General features: G+C 63.5%; 7 pseudogenes; all 7 read right to left on the bottom strand.

Moving 5' to 3' along the window:
• Positions 1-2,670: 2,670 nt before the first annotated feature.
• LOC142867290 (uncharacterized) lies at positions 2,671-2,788 on the bottom strand (annotated as a pseudogene).
• A 3,370-nt stretch (positions 2,789-6,158) lies between these two features.
• Positions 6,159-6,277, bottom strand: LOC142867239 (uncharacterized; annotated as a pseudogene).
• A 3,370-nt stretch (positions 6,278-9,647) lies between these two features.
• LOC142867289 (uncharacterized) lies at positions 9,648-9,765 on the bottom strand (annotated as a pseudogene).
• A 3,370-nt stretch (positions 9,766-13,135) lies between these two features.
• On the bottom strand, positions 13,136-13,254 carry LOC142867238 (uncharacterized; annotated as a pseudogene).
• Positions 13,255-16,624: 3,370 nt separating this feature from the next.
• On the bottom strand, positions 16,625-16,743 carry LOC142867237 (uncharacterized; annotated as a pseudogene).
• A 3,370-nt stretch (positions 16,744-20,113) lies between these two features.
• LOC142867288 (uncharacterized) lies at positions 20,114-20,231 on the bottom strand (annotated as a pseudogene).
• Positions 20,232-23,601: 3,370 nt separating this feature from the next.
• On the bottom strand, positions 23,602-23,720 carry LOC142867236 (uncharacterized; annotated as a pseudogene).
• Between the last annotated feature and the right edge of the window lie 240 nt (positions 23,721-23,960).

Below are 23,960 nucleotides of genomic sequence, written 5' to 3'. Positions count from 1 at the left end.
CAGCTTCATTGAGGTCATTTCACTAATGAGTGCACCGGAAAGAGTTTCCTAATCCATCTGTGAGGGTGGCAACTGAAAGAGAATTTGAAAGCTGACAGAATAGGCGAGGGAAGGCATAGGAGATTTCCACACCCAGCAAGGAAGACTTTCCCGAAATGGAAGAAAGAAACGAGCAAACAGAGACACCGGTAGCCCGCCCGGAAAAGAGTCTGCCCCTTAGAGAAAGCACCCTGACCAGGTTCACCCGTGGGTGGGTGGCGAGCTAGCGGCCTTCAGAAGAGCGAGGCCCGCAGTCTGTGCGGAAGACACCTGCACTCGGGTGTGTGTGGCGGCGCGATTCCCAAGCAGCTCTAGATGTTAAACCAAGGAGAAGCCAGGGAGTTCCCAACGCCCCAGGTGTCCTCAGCCCACGACTGGCTGCTGTGGGAATGCGAAGCCCGGCTCCTTGTCTCAGAGCGGGGTTCCCAGGAGGATCAGGCTGAAGCTGGGACTTGGCCTCAAAGTGTCCCCTCGCATGGCCACCCCCTTCCCCTTCCTGCTCCTCTACTCCTGGTGCCCCTCCATCCAGGGGCCAGACCTTAAAGAGTCACCGCAAGAGAATCCTGGTCCCAAAGGAGCCTTCTGGGGGACCGGTGCTGAGAGAGGTGGTGGGCATGGCCCGCTGGGGCTCTGCCCGACCCAGGGCTGAGAGATGCAACCTCCCAGCTCTGGGTCCCTGCAGGAAGTGTTGGCAAGCACAGGGCCAGTCCTCCAAAGGCCCAGGTGCGGGGAGCCCAGGCCAAGCAGCCTGTGCAAGAAGCCACTTGCCGTGCCACCCCGGGAACAGGACTGCAGGCCCCGGCCCTTCCCACCTCCTCCTCCTCCTCCTCCTCCTCCCCCCCGCACCCCCCGCCCCCTCCCGACATGGCACAGGGCTCAGAGACACCTCAGACTCTTGCTACCCAAAGTGCAAAGGGCATCAGTTGCTCCTCCAACCCCCCCGCCCAGCAGACCACGTTGTCCAGCCAGCCCCCGGGCCTCCCTGGGGTGCCCAGCACAAAAGTGCAGACACCCACCGGACCCTCAATCTCAGTTTTCGGATGTTTTTGCCACTCTAAGGACCCGCAGGCCAGCTGGGCCTTCGGGCAGGACAGAGAGCCCCGGAATCCGACGTGGAGAGCTGCGTGTACGTCCCCATGAGGAGGCGGTCCCCACCTCCGCGGCTCTCCCCTTGCGGGGAGCGGCAGCCGGCAGCCGCAGGGCCTCAGGGAAGACACCAGGCTGGGCCCCCGCGGGGGCACAGCGGGGGCACGTCCCCCGCACTCACGCGACTTAGGGACGGCTGCTGGAGACTGCTGCGGCCACCCTGCTGCCGGGTTTCTGGAGGGCTTCCTGGAAGCAGCGTCCACACCAAGCCCTTGGAAGGCCCAGGCGACGGAGGAGCCGGTCAGGCAGGGGCCGAGGACGGTGAGAGGCCGGGCGGGAAGGAGCATGTCAGGCAGGGGCAGAGGACGGTGACAGGCCGGGCGGGGAGGAGCCGGTCAGGCGGGGGCCCAGGACAGTGACGGGCCTGGCCGGGGAGGAGTGCGTCAGGCAGGGGCAGAGGAGACGGGCTGGGTAAGGGTTAGGGTTACAGTTAGGGCACAATTCACAATCGCAAAGACGTGGAAGCGACCCGAGTGCCCATCCATCCAGGAGTGCATTAATAAAATGTGGCGCGTGGACACCACGGAGTGCCATTCGGCTGTGAGGAGCAGCGGTGAGAGGGCACCTCTCGTGTTCTCCTGGCCAGAGCTGGAACCCGTTCCAGTAGGCCAAGTATCCCAAGAATGGACACACGAGCACCACGTGAGCGCGCTCACCAGCAAACTGGTAGGAACGGATGGACACCTAAGTGGACAGAGAGGAATCACCTTCATCGGGTGGGTGTCGGGCGGGTGGGGGGAGGGGAGGGGCATACACATCCATTAGGCATGGGGTGGGTGCGCACCGACTGGGGGATGGGCGCACTTGAAGCTCTGACCCGAGGGGGGAGGCTTGGAGAGGGCAACGTACCCGACCTTAACATTGGTACCCCCACAATACGCTGGAACAACATGAGAGGTATATGAATAAGAACACAGGGGGGAGGGGGGCACGGGCAACACATGTCACCTGAATACTTGTACTCCCATCATCTGCTTGAAAAGAGAGAGGAAAGGAAATGCAATAATAGAGGTAAGAGACACTTTTTAAAAATAATGAATCCGAAGAGAAAAGTAAAAGGAGGCCTGTGGAGCAGGTCTGGGTGTGACTCCGGATCCCCCAACATCAGGTGCCACCACCAAAGATTCCTGCGTGTAGCCCATAGTACCCCAAAAGCAACGGGACGAGTTCTGGTCACATACTCCCTCAAAATGACATCCTGGCCTTCTTCTGGAACTCCCTCCCCTCTCAGACTCTCAAGGTTTCCTCCAGCGTGTCGGTTCCCACAGAGCAGACCTTTGGTCTGAGACCTGACAGTCCAGATGCCACGCATGCTGCCGCGTGGCGGCGGTGTCGCGGCTTGGGACAAGAGGAGGCCCCACGGTGCGGGCTGGGGCTCCAGGCACCGCGGCGGGCGCTGAGGGTTGGGGTCACCCCCACCCCGGGCCGCCGCCGCGCTCCCAGAAAGGGGACAGAACAAGAGGCAAAAAAAAAAAAAAAAGAAGCAGCCTGTGGCACCCGGTATTCCCAGGCGGTCTCCCATCCAAGCACTAGCCAGGCCCGACCCTGCTTAGCTTCCGAGACCAGACGAGATCGGGGCGTTCAGGGTGGTGTGGCCCTAGACGGCGGCCGCCGCCGCCTCCCGCCCCAGGCCCCGCGGCGGGCCGGGCCTGTTGAGTTCGCCGGCCGGGTCCCGCGGGCTCCCAGGGACGGGGGTGATGGGCGGGGCGGGGCGGGGCGGGGCGGGGGGCTGTCTCTCTATACACACACACACACACTCACACTCACTCACACAAGATACGCCTCCACGGCTGGACTCGCCAAGGTGGAGCCCTCCCAGCCCCCCTCGTCTCCTCGCCCGGCCTCCTTCACCTACCCGCTGCCCACCCCCGGCGCGTCGCTGCCGCTGACTGCGCACGCGCGGGGCGCTCGCCCTTTGACCCCAGCCAGGGGCCGCCCTCCCCCACAACCCCTTTCAGCTGCGCCCCCCCCTCGCCCTGTGGGTGGGCTGCCGCCTATTCCCCCGGGCCAGGGCTGGGGCACAGCCAGTGTATGGGGCGTCTCTCTCTGGGGATGTGTCCCATGGGTGGGGTGGGGTGGCGTGGTTTGGGGGGCGCTGAAGAAATCAGTCCCCTCCATCTCCTACCTCTGGAAAACGCCCAACCCCGTGGAGAACTGCCGGCACCGCTTCGTGGGGGCCGGGACCCTCCTCTGTGTCCTCCTGTGGCCCAGTCCAAGGGGCCTGGGCCTGGCCGGGGCTGCATTGCCCCCCAACCACCCTGGCGTGTGGACTCGCTAAAAATCGGCCATTAGATATTGGATTCCAGCTTCATTGAGGTCATTTCACTAATGAGTGCACCGGAAAGAGTTTCCTAATCCATCTGTGAGGGTGGCAACTGAAAGAGAATTTGAAAGCTGACAGAATAGGCGAGGGAAGGCATAGGAGATTTCCACACCCAGCAAGGAAGACTTTCCCGAAATGGAAGAAAGAAACGAGCAAACAGAGACACCGGTAGCCCGCCCGGAAAAGAGTCTGCCCCTTAGAGAAAGCACCCTGACCAGGTTCACCCGTGGGTGGGTGGCGAGCTAGCGGCCTTCAGAAGAGCGAGGCCCGCAGTCTGTGCGGAAGACACCTGCACTCGGGTGTGTGTGGCGGCGCGATTCCCAAGCAGCTCTAGATGTTAAACCAAGGAGAAGCCAGGGAGTTCCCAACGCCCCAGGTGTCCTCAGCCCACGACTGGCTGCTGTGGGAATGCGAAGCCCGGCTCCTTGTCTCAGAGCGGGGTTCCCAGGAGGATCAGGCTGAAGCTGGGACTTGGCCTCAAAGTGTCCCCTCGCATGGCCACCCCCTTCCCCTTCCTGCTCCTCTACTCCTGGTGCCCCTCCATCCAGGGGCCAGACCTTAAAGAGTCACCGCAAGAGAATCCTGGTCCCAAAGGAGCCTTCTGGGGGACCGGTGCTGAGAGAGGTGGTGGGCATGGCCCGCTGGGGCTCTGCCCGACCCAGGGCTGAGAGATGCAACCTCCCAGCTCTGGGTCCCTGCAGGAAGTGTTGGCAAGCACAGGGCCAGTCCTCCAAAGGCCCAGGTGCGGGGAGCCCAGGCCAAGCAGCCTGTGCAAGAAGCCACTTGCCGTGCCACCCCGGGAACAGGACTGCAGGCCCCGGCCCTTCCCACCTCCTCCTCCTCCTCCTCCTCCTCCCCCCCGCCCCCCCCGCCCCCCCCCGACATGGCACAGGGCTCAGAGACACCTCAGACTCTTGCTACCCAAAGTGCAAAGGGCATCAGTTGCTCCTCCAACCCCCCCGCCCAGCAGACCACGTTGTCCAGCCAGCCCCCGGGCCTCCCTGGGGTGCCCAGCACAAAAGTGCAGACACCCACCGGACCCTCAGTCTCAGTTTTCGGATGTTTTTGCCACTCTAAGGACCCGCAGGCCAGCTGGGCCTTCGGGCAGGACAGAGAGCCCCGGAATCCGACGTGGAGAGCTGCGTGTACGTCCCCATGAGGAGGCGGTCCCCACCTCCGCGGCTCTCCCCTTGCGGGGAGCGGCAGCCGGCAGCCGCAGGGCCTCAGGGAAGACACCAGGCTGGGCCCCCGCGGGGGCACAGCGGGGGCACGTCCCCCGCACTCACGCGACTTAGGGACGGCTGCTGGAGACTGCTGCGGCCACCCTGCTGCCGGGTTTCTGGAGGGCTTCCTGGAAGCAGCGTCCACACCAAGCCCTTGGAAGGCCCAGGCGACGGAGGAGCCGGTCAGGCAGGGGCCGAGGACGGTGAGAGGCCGGGCGGGAAGGAGCATGTCAGGCAGGGGCAGAGGACGGTGACAGGCCGGGCGGGGAGGAGCCGGTCAGGCGGGGGCCCAGGACAGTGACGGGCCTGGCCGGGGAGGAGTGCGTCAGGCAGGGGCAGAGGAGACGGGCTGGGTAAGGGTTAGGGTTACAGTTAGGGCACAATTCACAATCGCAAAGACGTGGAAGCGACCCGAGTGCCCATCCATCCAGGAGTGCATTAATAAAATGTGGCGCGTGGACACCACGGAGTGCCATTCGGCTGTGAGGAGCAGCGGTGAGAGGGCACCTCTCGTGTTCTCCTGGCCAGAGCTGGAACCCGTTCCAGTAGGCCAAGTATCCCAAGAATGGACACACGAGCACCACGTGAGCGCGCTCACCAGCAAACTGGTAGGAACGGATGGACACCTAAGTGGACAGAGAGGAATCACCTTCATCGGGTGGGTGTCGGGCGGGTGGGGGGAGGGGAGGGGCATACACATCCATTAGGCATGGGGTGGGTGCGCACCGACTGGGGGATGGGCGCACTTGAAGCTCTGACCCGAGGGGGGAGGCTTGGAGAGGGCAACGTACCCGACCTTAACATTGGTACCCCCACAATACGCTGGAACAACATGAGAGGTATATGAATAAGAACACAGGGGGGAGGGGGGCACGGGCAACACATGTCACCTGAATACTTGTACTCCCATCATCTGCTTGAAAAGAGAGAGGAAAGGAAATGCAATAATAGAGGTAAGAGACACTTTTTAAAAATAATGAATCCGAAGAGAAAAGTAAAAGGAGGCCTGTGGAGCAGGTCTGGGTGTGACTCCGGATCCCCCAACATCAGGTGCCACCACCAAAGATTCCTGCGTGTAGCCCATAGTACCCCAAAAGCAACGGGACGAGTTCTGGTCACATACTCCCTCAAAATGACATCCTGGCCTTCTTCTGGAACTCCCTCCCCTCTCAGACTCTCAAGGTTTCCTCCAGCGTGTCGGTTCCCACAGAGCAGACCTTTGGTCTGAGACCTGACAGTCCAGATGCCACGCATGCTGCCGCGTGGCGGCGGTGTCGCGGCTTGGGACAAGAGGAGGCCCCACGGTGCGGGCTGGGGCTCCAGGCACCGCGGCGGGCGCTGAGGGTTGGGGTCACCCCCACCCCGGGCCGCCGCCGCGCTCCCAGAAAGGGGACAGAACAAGAGGCAAAAAAAAAAAAAAAAGAAGCAGCCTGTGGCACCCGGTATTCCCAGGCGGTCTCCCATCCAAGCACTAGCCAGGCCCGACCCTGCTTAGCTTCCGAGACCAGACGAGATCGGGGGCGTTCAGGGTGGTGTGGCCCTAGACGGCGGCCGCCGCCGCCTCCCGCCCCAGGCCCCGCGGCGGGCCGGGCCTGTTGAGTTCGCCGGCCGGGTCCCGCGGGCTCCCAGGGACGGGGGTGATGGGCGGGGCGGGGCGGGGCGGGGCGGGGGGCTGTCTCTCTATACACACACACACACACTCACACTCACTCACACAAGATACGCCTCCACGGCTGGACTCGCCAAGGTGGAGCCCTCCCAGCCCCCCTCGTCTCCTCGCCCGGCCTCCTTCACCTACCCGCTGCCCACCCCCGGCGCGTCGCTGCCGCTGACTGCGCACGCGCGGGGCGCTCGCCCTTTGACCCCAGCCAGGGGCCGCCCTCCCCCACAACCCCTTTCAGCTGCGCCCCCCCCTCGCCCTGTGGGTGGGCTGCCGCCTATTCCCCCGGGCCAGGGCTGGGGCACAGCCAGTGTATGGGGCGTCTCTCTCTGGGGATGTGTCCCATGGGTGGGGTGGGGTGGCGTGGTTTGGGGGGCGCTGAAGAAATCAGTCCCCTCCATCTCCTACCTCTGGAAAACGCCCAACCCCGTGGAGAACTGCCGGCACCGCTTCGTGGGGGCCGGGACCCTCCTCTGTGTCCTCCTGTGGCCCAGTCCAAGGGGCCTGGGCCTGGCCGGGGCTGCATTGCCCCCCAACCACCCTGGCGTGTGGACTCGCTAAAAATCGGCCATTAGATATTGGATTCCAGCTTCATTGAGGTCATTTCACTAATGAGTGCACCGGAAAGAGTTTCCTAATCCATCTGTGAGGGTGGCAACTGAAAGAGAATTTGAAAGCTGACAGAATAGGCGAGGGAAGGCATAGGAGATTTCCACACCCAGCAAGGAAGACTTTCCCGAAATGGAAGAAAGAAACGAGCAAACAGAGACACCGGTAGCCCGCCCGGAAAAGAGTCTGCCCCTTAGAGAAAGCACCCTGACCAGGTTCACCCGTGGGTGGGTGGCGAGCTAGCGGCCTTCAGAAGAGCGAGGCCCGCAGTCTGTGCGGAAGACACCTGCACTCGGGTGTGTGTGGCGGCGCGATTCCCAAGCAGCTCTAGATGTTAAACCAAGGAGAAGCCAGGGAGTTCCCAACGCCCCAGGTGTCCTCAGCCCACGACTGGCTGCTGTGGGAATGCGAAGCCCGGCTCCTTGTCTCAGAGCGGGGTTCCCAGGAGGATCAGGCTGAAGCTGGGACTTGGCCTCAAAGTGTCCCCTCGCATGGCCACCCCCTTCCCCTTCCTGCTCCTCTACTCCTGGTGCCCCTCCATCCAGGGGCCAGACCTTAAAGAGTCACCGCAAGAGAATCCTGGTCCCAAAGGAGCCTTCTGGGGGACCGGTGCTGAGAGAGGTGGTGGGCATGGCCCGCTGGGGCTCTGCCCGACCCAGGGCTGAGAGATGCAACCTCCCAGCTCTGGGTCCCTGCAGGAAGTGTTGGCAAGCACAGGGCCAGTCCTCCAAAGGCCCAGGTGCGGGGAGCCCAGGCCAAGCAGCCTGTGCAAGAAGCCACTTGCCGTGCCACCCCGGGAACAGGACTGCAGGCCCCGGCCCTTCCCACCTCCTCCTCCTCCTCCTCCTCCTCCCCCCCGCACCCCCCGCCCCCTCCCGACATGGCACAGGGCTCAGAGACACCTCAGACTCTTGCTACCCAAAGTGCAAAGGGCATCAGTTGCTCCTCCAACCCCCCCGCCCAGCAGACCACGTTGTCCAGCCAGCCCCCGGGCCTCCCTGGGGTGCCCAGCACAAAAGTGCAGACACCCACCGGACCCTCAATCTCAGTTTTCGGATGTTTTTGCCACTCTAAGGACCCGCAGGCCAGCTGGGCCTTCGGGCAGGACAGAGAGCCCCGGAATCCGACGTGGAGAGCTGCGTGTACGTCCCCATGAGGAGGCGGTCCCCACCTCCGCGGCTCTCCCCTTGCGGGGAGCGGCAGCCGGCAGCCGCAGGGCCTCAGGGAAGACACCAGGCTGGGCCCCCGCGGGGGCACAGCGGGGGCACGTCCCCCGCACTCACGCGACTTAGGGACGGCTGCTGGAGACTGCTGCGGCCACCCTGCTGCCGGGTTTCTGGAGGGCTTCCTGGAAGCAGCGTCCACACCAAGCCCTTGGAAGGCCCAGGCGACGGAGGAGCCGGTCAGGCAGGGGCCGAGGACGGTGAGAGGCCGGGCGGGAAGGAGCATGTCAGGCAGGGGCAGAGGACGGTGACAGGCCGGGCGGGGAGGAGCCGGTCAGGCGGGGGCCCAGGACAGTGACGGGCCTGGCCGGGGAGGAGTGCGTCAGGCAGGGGCAGAGGAGACGGGCTGGGTAAGGGTTAGGGTTACAGTTAGGGCACAATTCACAATCGCAAAGACGTGGAAGCGACCCGAGTGCCCATCCATCCAGGAGTGCATTAATAAAATGTGGCGCGTGGACACCACGGAGTGCCATTCGGCTGTGAGGAGCAGCGGTGAGAGGGCACCTCTCGTGTTCTCCTGGCCAGAGCTGGAACCCGTTCCAGTAGGCCAAGTATCCCAAGAATGGACACACGAGCACCACGTGAGCGCGCTCACCAGCAAACTGGTAGGAACGGATGGACACCTAAGTGGACAGAGAGGAATCACCTTCATCGGGTGGGTGTCGGGCGGGTGGGGGGAGGGGAGGGGCATACACATCCATTAGGCATGGGGTGGGTGCGCACCGACTGGGGGATGGGCGCACTTGAAGCTCTGACCCGAGGGGGGAGGCTTGGAGAGGGCAACGTACCCGACCTTAACATTGGTACCCCCACAATACGCTGGAACAACATGAGAGGTATATGAATAAGAACACAGGGGGGAGGGGGGCACGGGCAACACATGTCACCTGAATACTTGTACTCCCATCATCTGCTTGAAAAGAGAGAGGAAAGGAAATGCAATAATAGAGGTAAGAGACACTTTTTAAAAATAATGAATCCGAAGAGAAAAGTAAAAGGAGGCCTGTGGAGCAGGTCTGGGTGTGACTCCGGATCCCCCAACATCAGGTGCCACCACCAAAGATTCCTGCGTGTAGCCCATAGTACCCCAAAAGCAACGGGACGAGTTCTGGTCACATACTCCCTCAAAATGACATCCTGGCCTTCTTCTGGAACTCCCTCCCCTCTCAGACTCTCAAGGTTTCCTCCAGCGTGTCGGTTCCCACAGAGCAGACCTTTGGTCTGAGACCTGACAGTCCAGATGCCACGCATGCTGCCGCGTGGCGGCGGTGTCGCGGCTTGGGACAAGAGGAGGCCCCACGGTGCGGGCTGGGGCTCCAGGCACCACGGCGGGCGCTGAGGGTTGGGGTCACCCCCACCCCGGGCCGCCGCCGCGCTCCCAGAAAGGGGACAGAACAAGAGGCAAAAAAAAAAAAAAAAGAAGCAGCCTGTGGCACCCGGTATTCCCAGGCGGTCTCCCATCCAAGCACTAGCCAGGCCCGACCCTGCTTAGCTTCCGAGACCAGACGAGATCGGGGCGTTCAGGGTGGTGTGGCCCTAGACGGCGGCCGCCGCCGCCTCCCGCCCCAGGCCCCGCGGCGGGCCGGGCCTGTTGAGTTCGCCGGCCGGGTCCCGCGGGCTCCCAGGGACGGGGGTGATGGGCGGGGCGGGGCGGGGCGGGGCGGGGGGCTGTCTCTCTATACACACACACACACACTCACACTCACTCACACAAGATACGCCTCCACGGCTGGACTCGCCAAGGTGGAGCCCTCCCAGCCCCCCTCGTCTCCTCGCCCGGCCTCCTTCACCTACCCGCTGCCCACCCCCGGCGCGTCGCTGCCGCTGACTGCGCACGCGCGGGGCGCTCGCCCTTTGACCCCAGCCAGGGGCCGCCCTCCCCCACAACCCCTTTCAGCTGCGCCCCCCCCTCGCCCTGTGGGTGGGCTGCCGCCTATTCCCCCGGGCCAGGGCTGGGGCACAGCCAGTGTATGGGGCGTCTCTCTCTGGGGATGTGTCCCATGGGTGGGGTGGGGTGGCGTGGTTTGGGGGGCGCTGAAGAAATCAGTCCCCTCCATCTCCTACCTCTGGAAAACGCCCAACCCCGTGGAGAACTGCCGGCACCGCTTCGTGGGGGCCGGGACCCTCCTCTGTGTCCTCCTGTGGCCCAGTCCAAGGGGCCTGGGCCTGGCCGGGGCTGCATTGCCCCCCAACCACCCTGGCGTGTGGACTCGCTAAAAATCGGCCATTAGATATTGGATTCCAGCTTCATTGAGGTCATTTCACTAATGAGTGCACCGGAAAGAGTTTCCTAATCCATCTGTGAGGGTGGCAACTGAAAGAGAATTTGAAAGCTGACAGAATAGGCGAGGGAAGGCATAGGAGATTTCCACACCCAGCAAGGAAGACTTTCCCGAAATGGAAGAAAGAAACGAGCAAACAGAGACACCGGTAGCCCGCCCGGAAAAGAGTCTGCCCCTTAGAGAAAGCACCCTGACCAGGTTCACCCGTGGGTGGGTGGCGAGCTAGCGGCCTTCAGAAGAGCGAGGCCCGCAGTCTGTGCGGAAGACACCTGCACTCGGGTGTGTGTGGCGGCGCGATTCCCAAGCAGCTCTAGATGTTAAACCAAGGAGAAGCCAGGGAGTTCCCAACGCCCCAGGTGTCCTCAGCCCACGACTGGCTGCTGTGGGAATGCGAAGCCCGGCTCCTTGTCTCAGAGCGGGGTTCCCAGGAGGATCAGGCTGAAGCTGGGACTTGGCCTCAAAGTGTCCCCTCGCATGGCCACCCCCTTCCCCTTCCTGCTCCTCTACTCCTGGTGCCCCTCCATCCAGGGGCCAGACCTTAAAGAGTCACCGCAAGAGAATCCTGGTCCCAAAGGAGCCTTCTGGGGGACCGGTGCTGAGAGAGGTGGTGGGCATGGCCCGCTGGGGCTCTGCCCGACCCAGGGCTGAGAGATGCAACCTCCCAGCTCTGGGTCCCTGCAGGAAGTGTTGGCAAGCACAGGGCCAGTCCTCCAAAGGCCCAGGTGCGGGGAGCCCAGGCCAAGCAGCCTGTGCAAGAAGCCACTTGCCGTGCCACCCCGGGAACAGGACTGCAGGCCCCGGCCCTTCCCACCTCCTCCTCCTCCTCCTCCTCCTCCCCCCCGCCCCCCCCGCCCCCCCCCGACATGGCACAGGGCTCAGAGACACCTCAGACTCTTGCTACCCAAAGTGCAAAGGGCATCAGTTGCTCCTCCAACCCCCCCGCCCAGCAGACCACGTTGTCCAGCCAGCCCCCGGGCCTCCCTGGGGTGCCCAGCACAAAAGTGCAGACACCCACCGGACCCTCAGTCTCAGTTTTCGGATGTTTTTGCCACTCTAAGGACCCGCAGGCCAGCTGGGCCTTCGGGCAGGACAGAGAGCCCCGGAATCCGACGTGGAGAGCTGCGTGTACGTCCCCATGAGGAGGCGGTCCCCACCTCCGCGGCTCTCCCCTTGCGGGGAGCGGCAGCCGGCAGCCGCAGGGCCTCAGGGAAGACACCAGGCTGGGCCCCCGCGGGGGCACAGCGGGGGCACGTCCCCCGCACTCACGCGACTTAGGGACGGCTGCTGGAGACTGCTGCGGCCACCCTGCTGCCGGGTTTCTGGAGGGCTTCCTGGAAGCAGCGTCCACACCAAGCCCTTGGAAGGCCCAGGCGACGGAGGAGCCGGTCAGGCAGGGGCCGAGGACGGTGAGAGGCCGGGCGGGAAGGAGCATGTCAGGCAGGGGCAGAGGACGGTGACAGGCCGGGCGGGGAGGAGCCGGTCAGGCGGGGGCCCAGGACAGTGACGGGCCTGGCCGGGGAGGAGTGCGTCAGGCAGGGGCAGAGGAGACGGGCTGGGTAAGGGTTAGGGTTACAGTTAGGGCACAATTCACAATCGCAAAGACGTGGAAGCGACCCGAGTGCCCATCCATCCAGGAGTGCATTAATAAAATGTGGCGCGTGGACACCACGGAGTGCCATTCGGCTGTGAGGAGCAGCGGTGAGAGGGCACCTCTCGTGTTCTCCTGGCCAGAGCTGGAACCCGTTCCAGTAGGCCAAGTATCCCAAGAATGGACACACGAGCACCACGTGAGCGCGCTCACCAGCAAACTGGTAGGAACGGATGGACACCTAAGTGGACAGAGAGGAATCACCTTCATCGGGTGGGTGTCGGGCGGGTGGGGGGAGGGGAGGGGCATACACATCCATTAGGCATGGGGTGGGTGCGCACCGACTGGGGGATGGGCGCACTTGAAGCTCTGACCCGAGGGGGGAGGCTTGGAGAGGGCAACGTACCCGACCTTAACATTGGTACCCCCACAATACGCTGGAACAACATGAGAGGTATATGAATAAGAACACAGGGGGGAGGGGGGCACGGGCAACACATGTCACCTGAATACTTGTACTCCCATCATCTGCTTGAAAAGAGAGAGGAAAGGAAATGCAATAATAGAGGTAAGAGACACTTTTTAAAAATAATGAATCCGAAGAGAAAAGTAAAAGGAGGCCTGTGGAGCAGGTCTGGGTGTGACTCCGGATCCCCCAACATCAGGTGCCACCACCAAAGATTCCTGCGTGTAGCCCATAGTACCCCAAAAGCAACGGGACGAGTTCTGGTCACATACTCCCTCAAAATGACATCCTGGCCTTCTTCTGGAACTCCCTCCCCTCTCAGACTCTCAAGGTTTCCTCCAGCGTGTCGGTTCCCACAGAGCAGACCTTTGGTCTGAGACCTGACAGTCCAGATGCCACGCATGCTGCCGCGTGGCGGCGGTGTCGCGGCTTGGGACAAGAGGAGGCCCCACGGTGCGGGCTGGGGCTCCAGGCACCGCGGCGGGCGCTGAGGGTTGGGGTCACCCCCACCCCGGGCCGCCGCCGCGCTCCCAGAAAGGGGACAGAACAAGAGGCAAAAAAAAAAAAAAAAGAAGCAGCCTGTGGCACCCGGTATTCCCAGGCGGTCTCCCATCCAAGCACTAGCCAGGCCCGACCCTGCTTAGCTTCCGAGACCAGACGAGATCGGGGGCGTTCAGGGTGGTGTGGCCCTAGACGGCGGCCGCCGCCGCCTCCCGCCCCAGGCCCCGCGGCGGGCCGGGCCTGTTGAGTTCGCCGGCCGGGTCCCGCGGGCTCCCAGGGACGGGGGTGATGGGCGGGGCGGGGCGGGGCGGGGCGGGGGGCTGTCTCTCTATACACACACACACACACTCACACTCACTCACACAAGATACGCCTCCACGGCTGGACTCGCCAAGGTGGAGCCCTCCCAGCCCCCCTCGTCTCCTCGCCCGGCCTCCTTCACCTACCCGCTGCCCACCCCCGGCGCGTCGCTGCCGCTGACTGCGCACGCGCGGGGCGCTCGCCCTTTGACCCCAGCCAGGGGCCGCCCTCCCCCACAACCCCTTTCAGCTGCGCCCCCCCCTCGCCCTGTGGGTGGGCTGCCGCCTATTCCCCCGGGCCAGGGCTGGGGCACAGCCAGTGTATGGGGCGTCTCTCTCTGGGGATGTGTCCCATGGGTGGGGTGGGGTGGCGTGGTTTGGGGGGCGCTGAAGAAATCAGTCCCCTCCATCTCCTACCTCTGGAAAACGCCCAACCCCGTGGAGAACTGCCGGCACCGCTTCGTGGGGGCCGGGACCCTCCTCTGTGTCCTCCTGTGGCCCAGTCCAAGGGGCCTGGGCCTGGCCGGGGCTGCATTGCCCCCCAACCACCCTGGCGTGTGGACTCGCTAAAAATCGGCCATTAGATATTGGATTCCAGCTTCATTGAGGTCATTTCACTAATGAGTGCACCGGAAAGAGTTTCCTAATCCATCTGTGAGGGTGGCAACTGAAAGAGAATTTGAAAGCTGACAGAATAGGCGAGGGAAGGCATAGGAGATTTCCACACCCAGCAAGGAAGACTTTCCCGAAATGGAAGAAAGAAACGAGCAAACAGAGACACCGGTAGCCCGCCCGGAAAAGAGTCTGCCCCTTAGAGAAAGCACCCTGACCAGGTTCACCCGTGGGTGGGTGGCGAGCTAGCGGCCTTCAGAAGAGCGAGGCCCGCAGTCTGTGCGGAAGACACCTGCACTCGGGTGTGTGTGGCGGCGCGATTCCCAAGCAGCTCTAGATGTTAAACCAAGGAGAAGCCAGGGAGTTCCCAACGCCCCAGGTGTCCTCAGCCCACGACTGGCTGCTGTGGGAATGCGAAGCCCGGCTCCTTGTCTCAGAGAGGGGTTCCCAGGAGGATCAGGCTGAAGCTGGGACTTGGCCTCAAAGTGTCCCCTCGCATGGCCACCCCCTTCCCCTTCCTGCTCCTCTACTCCTGGTGCCCCTCCATCCAGGGGCCAGACCTTAAAGAGTCACCGCAAGAGAATCCTGGTCCCAAAGGAGCCTTCTGGGGGACCGGTGCTGAGAGAGGTGGTGGGCATGGCCCGCTGGGGCTCTGCCCGACCCAGGGCTGAGAGATGCAACCTCCCAGCTCTGGGTCCCTGCAGGAAGTGTTGGCAAGCACAGGGCCAGTCCTCCAAAGGCCCAGGTGCGGGGAGCCCAGGCCAAGCAGCCTGTGCAAGAAGCCACTTGCCGTGCCACCCCGGGAACAGGACTGCAGGCCCCGGCCCTTCCCACCTCCTCCTCCTCCTCCTCCTCCTCCCCCCCGCCCCCCCCGCCCCCCCCCGACATGGCACAGGGCTCAGAGACACCTCAGACTCTTGCTACCCAAAGTGCAAAGGGCATCAGTTGCTCCTCCAACCCCCCCGCCCAGCAGACCACGTTGTCCAGCCAGCCCCCGGGCCTCCCTGGGGTGCCCAGCACAAAAGTGCAGACACCCACCGGACCCTCAGTCTCAGTTTTCGGATGTTTTTGCCACTCTAAGGACCCGCAGGCCAGCTGGGCCTTCGGGCAGGACAGAGAGCCCCGGAATCCGACGTGGAGAGCTGCGTGTACGTCCCCATGAGGAGGCGGTCCCCACCTCCGCGGCTCTCCCCTTGCGGGGAGCGGCAGCCGGCAGCCGCAGGGCCTCAGGGAAGACACCAGGCTGGGCCCCCGCGGGGGCACAGCGGGGGCACGTCCCCCGCACTCACGCGACTTAGGGACGGCTGCTGGAGACTGCTGCGGCCACCCTGCTGCCGGGTTTCTGGAGGGCTTCCTGGAAGCAGCGTCCACACCAAGCCCTTGGAAGGCCCAGGCGACGGAGGAGCCGGTCAGGCAGGGGCCGAGGACGGTGAGAGGCCGGGCGGGAAGGAGCATGTCAGGCAGGGGCAGAGGACGGTGACAGGCCGGGCGGGGAGGAGCCGGTCAGGCGGGGGCCCAGGACAGTGACGGGCCTGGCCGGGGAGGAGTGCGTCAGGCAGGGGCAGAGGAGACGGGCTGGGTAAGGGTTAGGGTGACAGTTAGGGCACAATTCACAATCGCAAAGACGTGGAAGCGACCCGAGTGCCCATCCATCCAGGAGTGCATTAATAAAATGTGGCGCGTGGACACCACGGAGTGCCATTCGGCTGTGAGGAGCAGCGGTGAGAGGGCACCTCTCGTGTTCTCCTGGCCAGAGCTGGAACCCGTTCCAGTAGGCCAAGTATCCCAAGAATGGACACACGAGCACCACGTGAGCGCGCTCACCAGCAAACTGGTAGGAACGGATGGACACCTAAGTGGACAGAGAGGAATCACCTTCATCGGGTGGGTGTCGGGCGGGTGGGGGGAGGGGAGGGGCATACACATCCATTAGGCATGGGGTGGGTGCGCACCGACTGGGGGATGGGCGCACTTGAAGCTCTGACCCGAGGGGGGAGGCTTGGAGAGGGCAACGTACCCGACCTTAACATTGGTACCCCCACAATACGCTGGAACAACATGAGAGGTATATGAATAAGAACACAGGGGGGAGGGGGGCACGGGCAACACATGTCACCTGAATACTTGTACTCCCATCATCTGCTTGAAAAGAGAGAGGAAAGGAAATGCAATAATAGAGGTAAGAGACACTTTTTAAAAATAATGAATCCGAAGAGAAAAGTAAAAGGAGGCCTGTGGAGCAGGTCTGGGTGTGACTCCGGATCCCCCAACATCAGGTGCCACCACCAAAGATTCCTGCGTGTAGCCCATAGTACCCCAAAAGCAACGGGACGAGTTCTGGTCACATACTCCCTCAAAATGACATCCTGGCCTTCTTCTGGAACTCCCTCCCCTCTCAGACTCTCAAGGTTTCCTCCAGCGTGTCGGTTCCCACAGAGCAGACCTTTGGTCTGAGACCTGACAGTCCAGATGCCACGCATGCTGCCGCGTGGCGGCGGTGTCGCGGCTTGGGACAAGAGGAGGCCCCACGGTGCGGGCTGGGGCTCCAGGCACCGCGGCGGGCGCTGAGGGTTGGGGTCACCCCCACCCCGGGCCGCCGCCGCGCTCCCAGAAAGGGGACAGAACAAGAGGCAAAAAAAAAAAAAAAAGAAGCAGCCTGTGGCACCCGGTATTCCCAGGCGGTCTCCCATCCAAGCACTAGCCAGGCCCGACCCTGCTTAGCTTCCGAGACCAGACGAGATCGGGGGCGTTCAGGGTGGTGTGGCCCTAGACGGCGGCCGCCGCCGCCTCCCGCCCCAGGCCCCGCGGCGGGCCGGGCCTGTTGAGTTCGCCGGCCGGGTCCCGCGGGCTCCCAGGGACGGGGGTGATGGGCGGGGCGGGGCGGGGCGGGGCGGGGGGCTGTCTCTCTATACACACACACACACACTCACACTCACTCACACAAGATACGCCTCCACGGCTGGACTCGCCAAGGTGGAGCCCTCCCAGCCCCCCTCGTCTCCTCGCCCGGCCTCCTTCACCTACCCGCTGCCCACCCCCGGCGCGTCGCTGCCGCTGACTGCGCACGCGCGGGGCGCTCGCCCTTTGACCCCAGCCAGGGGCCGCCCTCCCCCACAACCCCTTTCAGCTGCGCCCCCCCCTCGCCCTGTGGGTGGGCTGCCGCCTATTCCCCCGGGCCAGGGCTGGGGCACAGCCAGTGTATGGGGCGTCTCTCTCTGGGGATGTGTCCCATGGGTGGGGTGGGGTGGCGTGGTTTGGGGGGCGCTGAAGAAATCAGTCCCCTCCATCTCCTACCTCTGGAAAACGCCCAACCCCGTGGAGAACTGCCGGCACCGCTTCGTGGGGGCCGGGACCCTCCTCTGTGTCCTCCTGTGGCCCAGTCCAAGGGGCCTGGGCCTGGCCGGGGCTGCATTGCCCCCCAACCACCCTGGCGTGTGGACTCGCTAAAAATCGGCCATTAGATATTGGATTCCAGCTTCATTGAGGTCATTTCACTAATGAGTGCACCGGAAAGAGTTTCCTAATCCATCTGTGAGGGTGGCAACTGAAAGAGAATTTGAAAGCTGACAGAATAGGCGAGGGAAGGCATAGGAGATTTCCACACCCAGCAAGGAAGACTTTCCCGAAATGGAAGAAAGAAACGAGCAAACAGAGACACCGGTAGCCCGCCCGGAAAAGAGTCTGCCCCTTAGAGAAAGCACCCTGACCAGGTTCACCCGTGGGTGGGTGGCGAGCTAGCGGCCTTCAGAAGAGCGAGGCCCGCAGTCTGTGCGGAAGACACCTGCACTCGGGTGTGTGTGGCGGCGCGATTCCCAAGCAGCTCTAGATGTTAAACCAAGGAGAAGCCAGGGAGTTCCCAACGCCCCAGGTGTCCTCAGCCCACGACTGGCTGCTGTGGGAATGCGAAGCCCGGCTCCTTGTCTCAGAGCGGGGTTCCCAGGAGGATCAGGCTGAAGCTGGGACTTGGCCTCAAAGTGTCCCCTCGCATGGCCACCCCCTTCCCCTTCCTGCTCCTCTACTCCTGGTGCCCCTCCATCCAGGGGCCAGACCTTAAAGAGTCACCGCAAGAGAATCCTGGTCCCAAAGGAGCCTTCTGGGGGACCGGTGCTGAGAGAGGTGGTGGGCATGGCCCGCTGGGGCTCTGCCCGACCCAGGGCTGAGAGATGCAACCTCCCAGCTCTGGGTCCCTGCAGGAAGTGTTGGCAAGCACAGGGCCAGTCCTCCAAAGGCCCAGGTGCGGGGAGCCCAGGCCAAGCAGCCTGTGCAAGAAGCCACTTGCCGTGCCACCCCGGGAACAGGACTGCAGGCCCCGGCCCTTCCCACCTCCTCCTCCTCCTCCTCCTCCTCCCCCCCGCACCCCCCGCCCCCTCCCGACATGGCACAGGGCTCAGAGACACCTCAGACTCTTGCTACCCAAAGTGCAAAGGGCATCAGTTGCTCCTCCAACCCCCCCGCCCAGCAGACCACGTTGTCCAGCCAGCCCCCGGGCCTCCCTGGGGTGCCCAGCACAAAAGTGCAGACACCCACCGGACCCTCAATCTCAGTTTTCGGATGTTTTTGCCACTCTAAGGACCCGCAGGCCAGCTGGGCCTTCGGGCAGGACAGAGAGCCCCGGAATCCGACGTGGAGAGCTGCGTGTACGTCCCCATGAGGAGGCGGTCCCCACCTCCGCGGCTCTCCCCTTGCGGGGAGCGGCAGCCGGCAGCCGCAGGGCCTCAGGGAAGACACCAGGCTGGGCCCCCGCGGGGGCACAGCGGGGGCACGTCCCCCGCACTCACGCGACTTAGGGACGGCTGCTGGAGACTGCTGCGGCCACCCTGCTGCCGGGTTTCTGGAGGGCTTCCTGGAAGCAGCGTCCACACCAAGCCCTTGGAAGGCCCAGGCGACGGAGGAGCCGGTCAGGCAGGGGCCGAGGACGGTGAGAGGCCGGGCGGGAAGGAGCATGTCAGGCAGGGGCAGAGGACGGTGACAGGCCGGGCGGGGAGGAGCCGGTCAGGCGGGGGCCCAGGACAGTGACGGGCCTGGCCGGGGAGGAGTGCGTCAGGCAGGGGCAGAGGAGACGGGCTGGGTAAGGGTTAGGGTTACAGTTAGGGCACAATTCACAATCGCAAAGACGTGGAAGCGACCCGAGTGCCCATCCATCCAGGAGTGCATTAATAAAATGTGGCGCGTGGACACCACGGAGTGCCATTCGGCTGTGAGGAGCAGCGGTGAGAGGGCACCTCTCGTGTTCTCCTGGCCAGAGCTGGAACCCGTTCCAGTAGGCCAAGTATCCCAAGAATGGACACACGAGCACCACGTGAGCGCGCTCACCAGCAAACTGGTAGGAACGGATGGACACCTAAGTGGACAGAGAGGAATCACCTTCATCGGGTGGGTGTCGGGCGGGTGGGGGGAGGGGAGGGGCATACACATCCATTAGGCATGGGGTGGGTGCGCACCGACTGGGGGATGGGCGCACTTGAAGCTCTGACCCGAGGGGGGAGGCTTGGAGAGGGCAACGTACCCGACCTTAACATTGGTACCCCCACAATACGCTGGAACAACATGAGAGGTATATGAATAAGAACACAGGGGGGAGGGGGGCACGGGCAACACATGTCACCTGAATACTTGTACTCCCATCATCTGCTTGAAAAGAGAGAGGAAAGGAAATGCAATAATAGAGGTAAGAGACACTTTTTAAAAATAATGAATCCGAAGAGAAAAGTAAAAGGAGGCCTGTGGAGCAGGTCTGGGTGTGACTCCGGATCCCCCAACATCAGGTGCCACCACCAAAGATTCCTGCGTGTAGCCCATAGTACCCCAAAAGCAACGGGACGAGTTCTGGTCACATACTCCCTCAAAATGACATCCTGGCCTTCTTCTGGAACTCCCTCCCCTCTCAGACTCTCAAGGTTTCCTCCAGCGTGTCGGTTCCCACAGAGCAGACCTTTGGTCTGAGACCTGACAGTCCAGATGCCACGCATGCTGCCGCGTGGCGGCGGTGTCGCGGCTTGGGACAAGAGGAGGCCCCACGGTGCGGGCTGGGGCTCCAGGCACCGCGGCGGGCGCTGAGGGTTGGGGTCACCCCCACCCCGGGCCGCCGCCGCGCTCCCAGAAAGGGGACAGAACAAGAGGCAAAAAAAAAAAAAAAAGAAGCAGCCTGTGGCACCCGGTATTCCCAGGCGGTCTCCCATCCAAGCACTAGCCAGGCCCGACCCTGCTTAGCTTCCGAGACCAGACGAGATCGGGGCGTTCAGGGTGGTGTGGCCCTAGACGGCGGCCGCCGCCGCCTCCCGCCCCAGGCCCCGCGGCGGGCCGGGCCTGTTGAGTTCGCCGGCCGGGTCCCGCGGGCTCCCAGGGACGGGGGTGATGGGCGGGGCGGGGCGGGGCGGGGCGGGGGGCTGTCTCTCTATACACACACACACACACTCACACTCACTCACACAAGATACGCCTCCACGGCTGGACTCGCCAAGGTGGAGCCCTCCCAGCCCCCCTCGTCTCCTCGCCCGGCCTCCTTCACCTACCCGCTGCCCACCCCCGGCGCGTCGCTGCCGCTGACTGCGCACGCGCGGGGCGCTCGCCCTTTGACCCCAGCCAGGGGCCGCCCTCCCCCACAACCCCTTTCAGCTGCGCCCCCCCCTCGCCCTGTGGGTGGGCTGCCGCCTATTCCCCCGGGCCAGGGCTGGGGCACAGCCAGTGTATGGGGCGTCTCTCTCTGGGGATGTGTCCCATGGGTGGGGTGGGGTGGCGTGGTTTGGGGGGCGCTGAAGAAATCAGTCCCCTCCATCTCCTACCTCTGGAAAACGCCCAACCCCGTGGAGAACTGCCGGCACCGCTTCGTGGGGGCCGGGACCCTCCTCTGTGTCCTCCTGTGGCCCAGTCCAAGGGGCCTGGGCCTGGCCGGGGCTGCATTGCCCCCCAACCACCCTGGCGTGTGGACTCGCTAAAAATCGGCCATTAGATATTGGATTCCAGCTTCATTGAGGTCATTTCACTAATGAGTGCACCGGAAAGAGTTTCCTAATCCATCTGTGAGGGTGGCAACTGAAAGAGAATTTGAAAGCTGACAGAATAGGCGAGGGAAGGCATAGGAGATTTCCACACCCAGCAAGGAAGACTTTCCCGAAATGGAAGAAAGAAACGAGCAAACAGAGACACCGGTAGCCCGCCCGGAAAAGAGTCTGCCCCTTAGAGAAAGCACCCTGACCAGGTTCACCCGTGGGTGGGTGGCGAGCTAGCGGCCTTCAGAAGAGCGAGGCCCGCAGTCTGTGCGGAAGACACCTGCACTCGGGTGTGTGTGGCGGCGCGATTCCCAAGCAGCTCTAGATGTTAAACCAAGGAGAAGCCAGGGAGTTCCCAACGCCCCAGGTGTCCTCAGCCCACGACTGGCTGCTGTGGGAATGCGAAGCCCGGCTCCTTGTCTCAGAGCGGGGTTCCCAGGAGGATCAGGCTGAAGCTGGGACTTGGCCTCAAAGTGTCCCCTCGCATGGCCACCCCCTTCCCCTTCCTGCTCCTCTACTCCTGGTGCCCCTCCATCCAGGGGCCAGACCTTAAAGAGTCACCGCAAGAGAATCCTGGTCCCAAAGGAGCCTTCTGGGGGACCGGTGCTGAGAGAGGTGGTGGGCATGGCCCGCTGGGGCTCTGCCCGACCCAGGGCTGAGAGATGCAACCTCCCAGCTCTGGGTCCCTGCAGGAAGTGTTGGCAAGCACAGGGCCAGTCCTCCAAAGGCCCAGGTGCGGGGAGCCCAGGCCAAGCAGCCTGTGCAAGAAGCCACTTGCCGTGCCACCCCGGGAACAGGACTGCAGGCCCCGGCCCTTCCCACCTCCTCCTCCTCCTCCTCCTCCTCCCCCCCGCCCCCCCCGCCCCCCCCCGACATGGCACAGGGCTCAGAGACACCTCAGACTCTTGCTACCCAAAGTGCAAAGGGCATCAGTTGCTCCTCCAACCCCCCCGCCCAGCAGACCACGTTGTCCAGCCAGCCCCCGGGCCTCCCTGGGGTGCCCAGCACAAAAGTGCAGACACCCACCGGACCCTCAGTCTCAGTTTTCGGATGTTTTTGCCACTCTAAGGACCCGCAGGCCAGCTGGGCCTTCGGGCAGGACAGAGAGCCCCGGAATCCGACGTGGAGAGCTGCGTGTACGTCCCCATGAGGAGGCGGTCCCCACCTCCGCGGCTCTCCCCTTGCGGGGAGCGGCAGCCGGCAGCCGCAGGGCCTCAGGGAAGACACCAGGCTGGGCCCCCGCGGGGGCACAGCGGGGGCACGTCCCCCGCACTCACGCGACTTAGGGACGGCTGCTGGAGACTGCTGCGGCCACCCTGCTGCCGGGTTTCTGGAGGGCTTCCTGGAAGCAGCGTCCACACCAAGCCCTTGGAAGGCCCAGGCGACGGAGGAGCCGGTCAGGCAGGGGCCGAGGACGGTGAGAGGCCGGGCGGGAAGGAGCATGTCAGGCAGGGGCAGAGGACGGTGACAGGCCGGGCGGGGAGGAGCCGGTCAGGCGGGGGCCCAGGACAGTGACGGGCCTGGCCGGGGAGGAGTGCGTCAGGCAGGGGCAGAGGAGACGGGCTGGGTAAGGGTTAGGGTTACAGTTAGGGCACAATTCACAATCGCAAAGACGTGGAAGCGACCCGAGTGCCCATCCATCCAGGAGTGCATTAATAAAATGTGGCGCGTGGACACCACGGAGTGCCATTCGGCTGTGAGGAGCAGCGGTGAGAGGGCACCTCTCGTGTTCTCCTGGCCAGAGCTGGAACCCGTTCCAGTAGGCCAAGTATCCCAAGAATGGACACACGAGCACCACGTGAGCGCGCTCACCAGCAAACTGGTAGGAACGGATGGACACCTAAGTGGACAGAGAGGAATCACCTTCATCGGGTGGGTGTCGGGCGGGTGGGGGGAGGGGAGGGGCATACACATCCATTAGGCATGGGGTGGGTGCGCACCGACTGGGGGATGGGCGCACTTGAAGCTCTGACCCGAGGGGGGAGGCTTGGAGAGGGCAACGTACCCGACCTTAACATTGGTACCCCCACAATACGCTGGAACAACATGAGAGGTATATGAATAAGAACACAGGGGGGAGGGGGGCACGGGCAACACATGTCACCTGAATACTTGTACTCCCATCATCTGCTTGAAAAGAGAGAGGAAAGGAAATGCAATAATAGAGGTAAGAGACACTTTTTAAAAATAATGAATCCGAAGAGAAAAGTAAAAGGAGGCCTGTGGAGCAGGTCTGGGTGTGACTCCGGATCCCCCAACATCAGGTGCCACCACCAAAGATTCCTGCGTGTAGCCCATAGTACCCCAAAAGCAACGGGACGAGTTCTGGTCACATACTCCCTCAAAATGACATCCTGGCCTTCTTCTGGAACTCCCTCCCCTCTCAGACTCTCAAGGTTTCCTCCAGCGTGTCGGTTCCCACAGAGCAGACCTTTGGTCTGAGACCTGACAGTCCAGATGCCACGCATGCTGCCGCGTGGCGGCGGTGTCGCGGCTTGGGACAAGAGGAGGCCCCACGGTGCGGGCTGGGGCTCCAGGCACCGCGGCGGGCGCTGAGGGTTGGGGTCACCCCCACCCCGGGCCGCCGCCGCGCTCCCAGAAAGGGGACAGAACAAGAGGCAAAAAAAAAAAAAAAAGAAGCAGCCTGTGGCACCCGGTATTCCCAGGCGGTCTCCCATCCAAGCACTAGCCAGGCCCGACCCTGCTTAGCTTCCGAGACCAGACGAGATCGGGGGCGTTCAGGGTGGTGTGGCCCTAGACGGCGGCCGCCGCCGCCTCCCGCCCCAGGCCCCGCGGCGGGCCGGGCCTGTTGAGTTCGCCGGCCGGGTCCCGCGGGCTCCCAGGGACGGGGGTGATGGGCGGGGCGGGGCGGGGCGGGGCGGGGGGCTGTCTCTCTATACACACACACACACACTCACACTCACTCACACAAGATACGCCTCCACGGCTGGACTCGCCAAGGTGGAGCCCTCCCAGCCCCCCTCGTCTCCTCGCCCGGCC

Source organism: Microcebus murinus, unplaced genomic scaffold (assembly GCF_040939455.1).
Source record: "Microcebus murinus isolate Inina unplaced genomic scaffold, M.murinus_Inina_mat1.0 scaf014_hap2_Mmur4.0, whole genome shotgun sequence".
Lineage (NCBI taxonomy): Eukaryota > Metazoa > Chordata > Mammalia > Primates > Cheirogaleidae > Microcebus > Microcebus murinus.
Note: the sequence above shows the minus strand (reverse complement) of the source record. Positions and strands in the feature narration are given on the sequence as shown.